The sequence below is a fragment of the Poecilia reticulata genome, chromosome 20 (genome assembly GCF_904066995.2).
Source record: "Poecilia reticulata chromosome 20, P_reticulata-male-v2, whole genome shotgun sequence".
Classification (NCBI taxonomy): domain Eukaryota; kingdom Metazoa; phylum Chordata; class Actinopteri; order Cyprinodontiformes; family Poeciliidae; genus Poecilia; species Poecilia reticulata.
The window spans coordinates 16,938,297-16,948,895 of record NC_088849.1 but is presented as its reverse complement, the minus strand read 5'-3'; the positions used below and the strand labels follow the sequence as shown (position 1 = coordinate 16,948,895).

At 38.8% G+C, this 10,599-nt stretch overlaps 2 long non-coding RNA genes across 2 annotated transcripts; one reads left to right on the top strand and one right to left on the bottom strand.

Annotated features, from left to right (window-relative positions):
- Positions 1-4,679: 4,679 nt before the first annotated feature.
- On the top strand, positions 4,680-5,659 carry LOC145549415 (uncharacterized). The gene is made up of 2 exons (XR_014085385.1): positions 4,680-4,943; positions 5,017-5,659. It is a non-coding gene; the product is annotated as an uncharacterized LOC145549415 (long non-coding RNA).
- A 611-nt stretch (positions 5,660-6,270) lies between these two features.
- On the bottom strand, positions 6,271-10,281 carry LOC145549319 (uncharacterized). The gene is made up of 3 exons (XR_014085232.1): positions 9,628-10,281; positions 6,811-6,886; positions 6,271-6,708 (listed from the first exon to the last, which is right to left on the bottom strand). It is a non-coding gene; the product is annotated as an uncharacterized LOC145549319 (long non-coding RNA).
- Between the last annotated feature and the right edge of the window lie 318 nt (positions 10,282-10,599).

The window sequence follows — 10,599 nt, the reverse complement described above, 5'->3', positions numbered from 1 at the left end:
AAGTGAAATTTACTTTATATTCATAAACCATTTCCTTTCACTTTAAGTCTTACAATTGAAACTGAAACGGGTTACAAAAACAATAAAACTTTTTCCAGACGGACTTGTTTCTCTTTCTTACATAAGAAGCCCTTTGCTAGTTAAATAAAATAACCACCACCTATAATTTCGTGACAGTGGAGGGCCATGTTGAGAAAACGAGACGAGAAGAAGATGAATGGAAAACAAACTCCACAGAAGGAAACAAGCTTTCAGTGTCCAGCCAAACCTTTTAATTTTCCGCCTCATTAAGAGCTCCATTGCAGGTGCTGCGAGCCCAAGGCCAGAGGCCGCTTGAGACATGGGCAGACCTTTTTAATAGCCTGTTTACAGCCAGTCTTGGGGAGCAGAGGGAACAAATGGATGGATTGGGCTTGTTAACAATAATGGCTGCAGCCACTGATTTAAGAATTTACGTGCTCACAAAAGGTCATATTTGTTAATTTCTTTACTGGGCAAGACTTAAACCTGCTGGAGCTGAGGTTTATGATCCACACTGATCATTGTCAGGGATGGTTAGTCGGAATGAAGCATAATTGCAAATTGCTTTCTTCCTTCCTGGTCACCTGATAGCTCAGAAATGTGTGTTTTGTGCAAGAAACCAAGGTGTCAGGGCTTTACATGCTGTCATGCTTAATTAGTTGTGCTTAATTGTACTTCAGTGAATACACATTCAGAGTATAATATTCAGATTTTCTTTTTTCCAGTCACATAAATAATCCAGTCGTTCCAGATGTTGCCTACATGCTAAACATGTAGCATCAATCAAAATAGCTGAAGTTCGTTTTAAGTCACAATTCAGTATGGATTCAGTAATATTTCAGATTGAAGGTTTATGGTTCTGTTAGCTTTTACATTTGAAAAGATAGAGGTATTATTTTTATTTTATAAATTAATTTGTAAATGTAAACAGGTCATTTGTGTTGAGAGATGCGTCATAGAAAAAAATAAAAACACAGCGACTGAAGGATTTTTCTTTACTGATAAAATTCACACTCCTAAAAAGAAATACCATTTCTATGAGTGGCCTGGCTGTTGCCTTCCTGTCATAGCTGTAGTTCAAAGAGCCCCATAATTTTGTCTAAGCATTTTTTCCCTATCGCCTTTAACAAATGATAAAACGAGTGATTGTAATTCATTTTTCTAAACACAATAGTTTTTAAGACTTCCTGGCTTTAACATATTATTATATTTGCCCTCTAGTGCAAATCAATGGTCTTTGAGTTCTAGTTTCTCTGCACTGTTTTGCTTTGGTGATGCTTTTTTTGTGTTTGTTCAAAATTCTTTACATGTGTGGTTGCAGCCCTAAAAGTATAGTTAAGTATAATTTTGCTGGATGGCTAAATCCACAGTTACCGTAATTTGCAAAAATGTATGCTCGCTATACTTATAATGTGATTTTGTTTTTCTTTATTTAAAGATAAACCCTGACCTTCAAATTGAAATTGTATTTACATAGCAATCTGAAAGCTTTTCAAGGTAAATGAGAAGTGACCTAACTCACAATTGTGACACCCTAAAATAGTTTCTCTTGTGGAGTATTTTGTGGTCTGCATAAGAAAACTAATGAAATAATGACACCGTGACTCAGAAATCCATGCACCTCTGTGACTTCTGTCAACTCTCTTTCCCTCTTTGCCTTCTGCTTTTTCCCTCTTATACTCAGCAAGAGTCCGTCAGAGCATGTAATACATGCAAGGTAACAAGTGTTCTAGACGAGGACTAAGGGCATACAAAGTCAATGGACCTTGACTGAAACGAGTGTGAAGTTTTAGCAGAGTGGGAAAACCAAAGCTGACGAGTGGCCAAGGCTGCGGCTGCTGCCGCTGCTGTTGTGATGTGAATTTATGGCCGGTGAATGTGTGGGCTGAACCTGCAGACAAGAAAAAGAAAAAAAAAAAAAAACAAAGGTGGAGGACCTGCTGAGAACTAACACACTCTGACATCTGATTACATACCTAACCTGAGGCACAGGTCGACCCATGGAGGTGTTTCAAGGGGGTGGGCACGCAAGCCGCATTATTCCACCTACAAATGCATGCCCTTCATTCTCATTACTGTCAGATTTGCTTTATTTTGCTGTCATCAGCCTCATAATCATAATTTTAAAAATCCACCTCTGAACATAGACCTGGGATGACCTGAAAGTGCCGCTGCTCATGCACAAAAGCTGGTACGCTTGTGGGCTCTTCTTTGTGACGTGCCTGTTCGATATTTGTTGCTTCTGACTGGCTACACGCCTCTGTGAACATGCACTGAAATCTCTTTAAGTCATTTGTTATGACAGGTTTTGCCTTGGCTCTTCTCTTGTTTGAACAAGTGGGATTGTAGGCTCAAGAAGGGCAGAAGATGGAGGAATTTGTAAAATAATTTGTCTCACTGTAAGCCAACGGAAGCGGAGAAACCATCACACAAATGGACACAGAATTGTTGCAACATGGTTTCAAAGGTCAAGGCAGGGAGTAGAACTTTTTCAGAGTGCCTGCTAAAAGCATTCAGTGTCTTTAAACTTTTTCACATTTTTCCACAAAATGGATTTTAAAGTACATCAGTCCATTTTAGCTCAGGTTCTATGTTTAGGGTTTCTGTCCTGCTGAAGGTGAACCTTAACTTTGCCTTTGGTTGTTCTTTAAAGTTTGCTCTGGCTTTAGCTCCGTCCATTTTCCCCCCAATCAACTCTGACCAATTTTGGTGGATTCGCTGTCTGTCAGTTTGGGTGAAAAGTCGAGGCTTAATAGGTTTGCAGCCTCTCTCAAGCTTTATCCATGACATATTTGGTGCATTCTTTTGTTTCCATGATGTTGATTTGTACGCAGAGATGCCTCAGAGGCAATCACAGAAACATTACCACTGTGGTGTATTATTATTATTATTATTAAATAAGGGCAACAAAGCTGACTCATCAGGTGATCTTCAAAGGCAGCTGGATTACATTTAGACTCATCAGAGTAATAGGAATTGCACACCACAACTTTTTAGATTCCCCTTCTTTGTGCGTCTACGTGTTAGTCTTTCACATAAAATCCTAATAAAATACATAGATGGGTGTGGTTGTTGAATTTTTATTTATTCTTTTCAAAAGTTCCAAATCTATTTATGTAGTCATTGCCTTGACAGTTGAAACTGTGTTGCAGCAGTTCTACGTTCCCAGAGAGACCTCCGTCTCCCAGAAGGGAGAAAATCTTCATGTCCTCCAGCAGCCAGCCCTTTCAGTAGCCCTTCCCATCCTCCCCAGCACAGCAGCATTGCCATCTGGAGCAGCACACTCTGGCCCTTGTCTTTATTGTGCTCTGCCGGGTGTTTGCACAGAGACTGCACAAGGGTGCACACTGAGCAGTGAATATTTTATCTGAACCACGGTGGACAGATGAATTCCTCAGATGCACACCCAAACAACTGGAAGAAAAGCTCATTTGTTTTTATCAGGAGATGAAAGCCCCGTGTGTGATGGTTTAGAGTCTGCACACAAGACAGTACATATTAATAATAGATATTTATTGAGTAATGTATTCTTTTCATGGGCTCAAAGAGACTATCAGACTGAGGGATTTTATTTTAGAAACCTGGGAGAGCAGGAGCTTTTCACAGGTCAACAGACTTTTTTTTCTCTATTTCAGCTGTGCCAAGAAAAAAACGGTTCAATGTAAATAAAACGCATACGTCCTCCTGTTGTAGAACATCACTACATATTTATATTACCATAGTAAAGGTCAGTGTTACCATTTTTCGCAATTCCCCCATCTTGCGGCCATGACTCACTTGCGCTAAGTAGATTTTTGTCATGCATTTATGCTACAGGGCATTTGCATTTGGCCTGAGGTTAGCTCTTCTCTTCCTTCTGTTTTGACATTCTATTTAATACTCCATATTTTCATATTATGCTTACTCTGCGTAACAAACTGGTTGTGCTATCACTCAGGAATAAATTCCGTGCCTAACACTTGACACACCTGACTGGCTGATATTATTTCCATTAGCTTACGGCGCAGAAAACATGAAATATGTGTTTAATCCCCCTACAGACTGATCACTTTATACAGCTTGTACTCTTTACTGTGTGTAGTGAATAGGTGCCAGTCCTTCAAATCCAGTGTGTGGGTATAACCATTCACTGCTGCACACAGAGTCTTGAAAAGTATAAATATTCAGTGAATATTTCTTATGATTTTTGTCATGTTAAAAAGTGTAAATCTTAACGAGTTTCATTGGGGTTTTATGTGACAGACCAACACAAATTAAGTGGAAGGAAAACTTTATGCATTTTTAAGTTCTTTGGGATGTAAATTTGGAAAGAGGGACACACATTAGTATTCAACTCTGTAAGTCAAACCTTTGCAAAACTGCTTTTTTTTTTCTGCAATTATAGCAAGACGTTTTTAGAGGTGGGTTGCTTCCAGCTTTACACATCAAAAGATATACATTTTTGTACATTTTTCTGTTCAAAACACTTCAAGCTCAGTTAGATTGGATAGGGAATGACTGGGAACATACATTTTAAAGCATTATCACATATTCTTAATTGGACACTGTGCGATTGTTAGATCCAAACCATCCTTTCCTCTCTGACTGTATCTTTCAAGTTGTTCTCTTGCTGAAGGGTGAACCATCAACCTACTACCAACATTCTGGCACCTCTGTAGCAGCATAAATGGTACGCTGCCACTTTAAGAGTAATTTCAGCTGCTGCATATAAGCAAGCGTTCACCTGACATGAGGCTGCTTGCGTCGTGACGTCAAATTGAAGTTGCTCCCTTTGTTTGCGCCGTTCTGGGTAAGCGTGGCTGTTTTATCATTTGTCAGCTTTAGGAATGGCTATTAATGTCAACTGGTCTGTCTGCTTAGCCTCCTTCGCTGCACCTTTAATATCGGGGTCGATCTGTCCATTCATTTCTGCTGATAGGAAGGTAAGAGCTTAGCGTGGCTAAGTAACACCTGTTTCATGTAAACAAAACCTTCACATACCGTTTTTTATTACAGTTGCACTGCATCTAGGTGGTACTGAGGATCTGATTATTGGGCATTTATCAGGTCACAGGTAAACGGCTGCTGCAAGTTATAAATTTTGTTGTAGCAGTTGAATTAATTTGCTATATTTTTTTAGCCACCTGATGACTCTTCGGCATTGCACCTGGATTGATACTCGCTGCTGTTTTGCCTAACTCCAAATTGTTTTGCCTAACTCCAAATTGTTTTAAAAAGACCAACTTGAACTTGCCCTGCTTCTGGGAGCAGTGATGGCGCTATTGAAGGAATGAACTGCAACATTGTAGCGCCATTGTACCACTGTTTTACTTGTATTGTTTCATTTTTTTGTCTTTCTTTTAGGGACTGAGGCTTCTGTGGTGGCGGTGGTGACCCCTGGTGGCGGTGTCTTGTCTCGCGTGTTTTGTTGGAGCACCTTTTCTTTCTTTGCCGTGTTTTTGTAGTGTCTAGGTGATTCCCTTTTTCTGCACTGGATGTTGCCCCTTTCCCTCACTACTTCCCCACTGGTAAGCCTCAGTTTCCTTTGCAATTTAGACGTTTTATGATAAATCTTGTTAACTGCATTCACTGTTTTAACCATTCAATTTCAGATCATTATTTTAAAAAGAGATTATAAAGATGAATAAACTTTGTAGAACTTCCTGAATCTTGTCTCATTTTCCAGCAGAACGTACTTGCGTCCTTTCATTACATTTTCCTGGAATTATTCCAGGTGGCGTTGTTGGTCATTATAACCTGTAAGAGTTTATATCTTGGGTTCATAATTAAAAATAAAGAAAATCCACCCCCCAGGTTGCCACACCTCTAACAGCCTTTCTTCCAGGATTGCCCTTTATTTAGCTCCATCTATTTCCCCCCAACTACTCTGACCAGCGTTCTTGTTCCTGCTGAAAAAGGAAATGGCACAGCATGATGTCAACAGGCCAAAAACACACTCTTCCACATGTTTGTTGTCTTCTACATGGCCTGTGGCAAACTGCAAACAGGATTAATAGTTTGCCTGCCATCAGATTCTGCTTCTCTTTTTGCCAGTCCACTTCTTGCAGCTGTCATCATGCAAGTTTTGCACTTTTCTGCTTTTGTTCCGTTTTCAAAATAATGAATCAAGCAAGGAAATTTGCATAATTTTGGTCATTGTTTAATAATAAATTTAAATAAACTTCACAACAATTTACCTGACCTCCTTTCTAAATTATAATCAGACTATATATATATATATATATATATATATAGAGAGAGAGAGAGTAAAAAGGTTTGGAGTGTTTTTGCAAGGCACTGTGGTGATGCATCAGGTATGCAAGCTGTTGCTTTGCTGTGATTTCATCAGAATTCAGCTGCTTGTATCTTCAGTGTATGAGCAATGGTGGGATGCCACAGGAAGAACAAGTGGAAGAAAGAATAATTACTGGTCCTATTTCCTCCCCAACTTATTCACGCACCGGCAGCCCCAACAAAAAACACTCTCCACCCTGCATTGTTACTACCGAATGAAAAATGGGCAGTGGATGAGTACAGTGACAGGCTGTTTGGTGTATTTACCTGTCATTTGTCTCCTTTTGGACAGGAGTGGACGCTTTGCAGGTTGAGGCAGCGCAAAGCCAACTGATGAGATCGGTTTTGCAGGCTCTGCATGTGCTGGAGATGGATGTCCTCCGCTGTAAGTGCTTGGTGTAATCAAGCCACATGCTGCTGTCGCACACAGAGATGAACAGTGTTTTCCAGATACATTTGAACGCTGGCCTAATTAAAAAGCGACCAGGCACTTGGCAAGCTTTGATGTTCGTGTACCTGCACGTTGAGGATAAGGGCGAGACCATTCCGCTGCAAGGATGCTCGATTTCAGCCGCGGAGAGAAAAACAGGGTCTAGATTTGAACAAGGGGGACATGAGTTTTGAGGTATTGTCATGGCTGCTCCTGAATTTCTGAACCACTGGATGTCTAATTATTGACTATGAATAAACAAGCGAATGAATAAAAAGCATTCACCTATGCATAACAACCAAACCCAAGCTGTTTTTATGAGCGGGACAAATAACTGCGTGAAGTCATTTTGATTTTTGTGTCGACTTGGTGAGTTTACACCGGCTCTCACCAATAAGAGACCTAATTAGAGCCACCATGCTGAGTTAGTTAATGATCACATAATTCTGTTTTTCTTTTTTCTTCCTTTCGGAAGTTTAGAGTTATTGATATCTGCGCATATTCAACAGATTGAATGTTTGTGCCATAGATTTTCTTCATATGTGTTCAGAATGACCTTCTCTTTTTGCATTTGTGATTTTAGTTAAGTTGAAGTGCATAAGCTGGTACAATAAGCACGCAGATAAAGTGGAGGACAACTCTTCAAGGAGAAAGAGTTTGTTGATGGAGACAATGTGGAAGCAAATGGGGTTGAACAACAGACAGCAGCTGTGTAGTAAAAGTACTGATGCAGTAAAACAAAGAAATAAACTGTTTTACTCGCCAGTGATGTCACTTGAAAATTAAATCCAGCCTTCTGTCTGTGTAATTGATGTGCAAATAATCTATGCTAACGTTTGGAAAGGTTTAATGATGATCATTGCTTTAGGACTGCCTTTGGGGTTCATTGATTCTGTATAACTTTGGGAGAGAGGCAAATATTTTTGGAATTTTTGATCTTAGCACCATTTAACATTGATGGTCTAAACAGCATCAAAACACCCCTGAGGTGAAAAAAACCTCCTCGAGTTGAGATAATTGTTTCCCCATTGCTAACCTGATAACTGCAAATAAATTCAGGGTTGAAAAAAGCTGAGCAGATTTTTTTAACCAATGTTTGTTTTTTAGTGTTGTAAACTTCTGATTTGGAGATTTAAATACAGCTAACTTATTAATTCACCTTATATTGCGCCAGTTAGTAGATAAAAGTTATTTTTGGTTATACTAACAAAGATGAAAGAAAAGAAGGTTAGCATGATTTAGCTTTAGACAGTAAGAAAAAAAAGTTGTGTGTCTTTTAATTCAGCATATGTAGACTTATTGTTTCAACTGAATATGCTTTAAAACAACCAAAAGCTAAACACTTTCATGTTGATTTAGTCGGCGCAACATACTTTTATACACTCTCACTTTTGCATCAAACTTTTATTCATTTCATCTTCGGTTTTGTCAAACAATTAACATCTGTGTTGCAACACTATGTTGCATGGAGAGAGACGAATGCAGAAGAATCAGCCGGAGATTAATTACATCCGATCAGCTGCAGTAATATGCAGAGATAACATGTATAATTTTTGGTATAGAGAGAGTTGAAAAAGGTAAGCATTGATTGTAAAAGTGACAAGTGGCAAAATTGCTTTCGTACTGTTAGGTGATGCCATAGTTTGAGTTGTTTAGTATGGAAACCATTTGTTTTTTAATCTTTCGCTCAATGTTAGCTTAGCTCCTCATTCTCCGTGATTACTCAGACTGAGGAGTATCCTTACAAAAAATGAACATTTAGATAAAAAAAGACTCCTGGACTACAATTCCAAAGTGTCGTTTAAATATTCTTCACATTGGTCATTGGTTACCAGTAAAGTTGGTACAAAGAAAATCAGGTACTGACACTTTTTTTTTTATTTTATTCTCTCAACTGTTAGCGTGAAAAGCTCACAATGTGATCTGTCATGGAGGGCCTTTGAAGGTTCAGAATATCAAAGAAATATGTAAAGCAATTATAATTCGTGTCCGTTCTGCTGGTTTTAAAGTTTCACATTAACTTGTCAGGATTTTAAGGGTGGCTCTACTTTGTGCACCCACTGACAGTCTTTTGTAGTAGAATGTATGAGATCTCACAGTCTGAGTAGGAAAGGGCAAAGTTTCAGAGCTCCTGTGTTTGAGTCAAATAATTTGATATGGATAATTTTAGCCTCAATAAAAGTCAGTAAAGGGACTTCGATAACATTTACCTAATGGACGCAAGTGATTATAGGGCCTAAATCTAACTTCCTTCACAAAACCAACTTTACTTTTACATTGCAGGTTTAATTGCTTCTGGAAATTACTTTGGGTTTTAGTAACAGACTTTTGAATGTGTGCTTAAGGTGTAGTTTCTAATGCAACTCTCAGCAGGTAAGCACAGCTTTAGTTAGAAAACTGGCTTTATCTGGATATTCATGTCAAAATCAAGTGGAAAAGTGCCAGATGGTAGTCAGACGATCATTAGGAATAGATAAAGTGATGTCAGTGACAATAATAAGTATCTTTGCCATGAAGCAGCAGCACTTTATAAATGTTTCACACCATTCTTCCTAGTATACATGCACTATAAATAATGAACCTCTCACAGCTGACTAACTTTAAGACTCCCAAAATGTGCTTAGTTTGCTCATATTTGCATGCATTGAGATAAACCAAATAAACATGGCAAGATATGTAACAGTGTCAAGCACACTGAACCCTTAGCCTATAGGACCTAGCTGATTAGAAACAAAGAGCTTGAGCTGACATGGTACAACAGTAGGCATCTGTAAAACCTTTCATCAGAATTAACTTCACTGTTATCAGTGCATGGCTATAATTAGATTAGAATCCAGATGTGATTTTCCTTTTTTTTTTCTTTTTTTAATGCTTTTGGCATAAATTGTCGAAATGATCCTCACCATTTCAAGAGGCAAAGGGAAGTCATTCTGACCAAGCAATTTGCAGAGGCAGCTCGTTCCAGTCGCAGTGTTGACTTTGATGTCCCCAGTCGCAGCCGCCAGAGCCACACGTTCTGAACTCTCTCCTGTGAACTCTGCGGCTAGCGCTTTTGAGGTTTGCTCTCTCTCTCCCCTTTACCTCCTCCTGTCAATACGCTCCGAGCACACATCCCGGGCGTGCTCTGCTGCACTTAGCTGCTCAAAACACAGTCATTAAAAAATAAATGCCTGATGCTGATGGCAGCGAAGCAGGTGGGAGCGGTAGCAGTGTGAGCCTTTTCGAACGTCTCGAATTGACTTCCACTTCTGCCCACCGACTGACTGCATTTACTCAAAACCACCGCTGACAATATAGATTCCGGGCATTGATTTTCCTATTTTAAAACTTAATGAACTGTATGAACAGGAGGAAGAAAAAGACATCATAGAGTTCGGCATTTCCTATGTGGCTGAAGTTAGTGAGTTATTTTGCCATGCATAATTAAAAGCTTTATGATTTAATCAATTTAAAAGGAGGCTCCATAAAATCTTGTTGTTATTATATACAAATAAATTACCAAAAATGACTAAACAGTAATCCATATCTGCTGTAAAGTAATTAATGACCACACATTTATAAATTGCAGTCATCCTATTATCTGCTGTACACTGTATTTAATCATTGCAATAGATCGATCATTTCTGGCTTTAACTTGCTCTTAATTTGCAGTGATCTGTGAAAATAACATATTTATGAGTTTATACATTTGCAAAAGTATGTCTCATTTTTTATTTATTTTTTTTTCCATCAACTGCAAAGTCAAATATATCAAAATTCTTGTCTTGTACCGGGGCCATAAACACCACTTCAACAATATTTAACACATTAACACGGCAGACAATCTTGAAAATCTGACCCAGCATTCTCTCTTCAAGGTTCTTTGCTCTGCTAGC